This window comes from Procambarus clarkii, chromosome 55 (genome assembly GCF_040958095.1).
Source record: "Procambarus clarkii isolate CNS0578487 chromosome 55, FALCON_Pclarkii_2.0, whole genome shotgun sequence".
Classification (NCBI taxonomy): Eukaryota; Metazoa; Arthropoda; class Malacostraca; order Decapoda; family Cambaridae; genus Procambarus; species Procambarus clarkii.
In genome coordinates this window covers 11223112-11223944 of record NC_091204.1, presented here as the reverse complement: position 1 = coordinate 11223944, position 833 = coordinate 11223112, and positions in this window count along the sequence as shown.

Genomic DNA, 833 nt, shown 5'->3' with positions numbered 1-833 from the left:
GGTGTAGGACAAGAATGGGGTGTAGGGGACAAGAATGGGGTGTAGGGGGACAAGAATGGGGTGTAGGGGGACAAGAATGGGGTGTAGGGGACAAGAATGGGGTGTAGGGGACAAGAATGGGGTGTAGGGGACAAGAATGGGGTGTAGGGGGACAAGAATGGGGTGTAGGGGACAAGAATGGGGTGTAGGGGACAAGAATGGGGTGTAGGGTGACAAGAATGGGGTGTAGGGTGACAAGAATGGGGTGTAGGGTGACAAGAATGGGGTGTAGGGGACAAGAATGGGGTGTAGGATACAAGAATGGGGTGTAGGGGACAAGAATGGGGTGTAGGGGACAAGAATGGGGTGTAGGGGACAAGAATGGGGTGTAGGGTGACAAGAATGGGGTGTAGGGGACAAGAATGGGGTGTAGGGACACAATAATGGGGTGTAGGGAGATAAGAATGGGGTGTAGGGACAAGAATGGGGTGTAGGGAGATAAGAATGGGGTGTAGGGGACAAGAATGGGGTGTAGGGTGACAAGAATGGGGTGTAGGGGACAAGAATGGGGTGTAGGGACACAATAATGGGGTGTAGGGAGATAAGAATGGGGTGTAGGGACACAATAATGGGGTGTAGGGAGATAAGAATGGGGTGTAGGGGACAAGAATGGGGTGTAGGGTGACAAGAATGGGGTGTAGGGGACAAGAATGGGGTGTAGGATACAAGAATGGGGTGTAGGGTGACAAGAATGGGGTGTAGGGGACAAGAATGGGGTGTAGGATACAAGAATGGGGTGTAGGGGACAAGAATGGGGTGTAGGGGACAAGAATGGGGTGTAGACAAGAATGGGG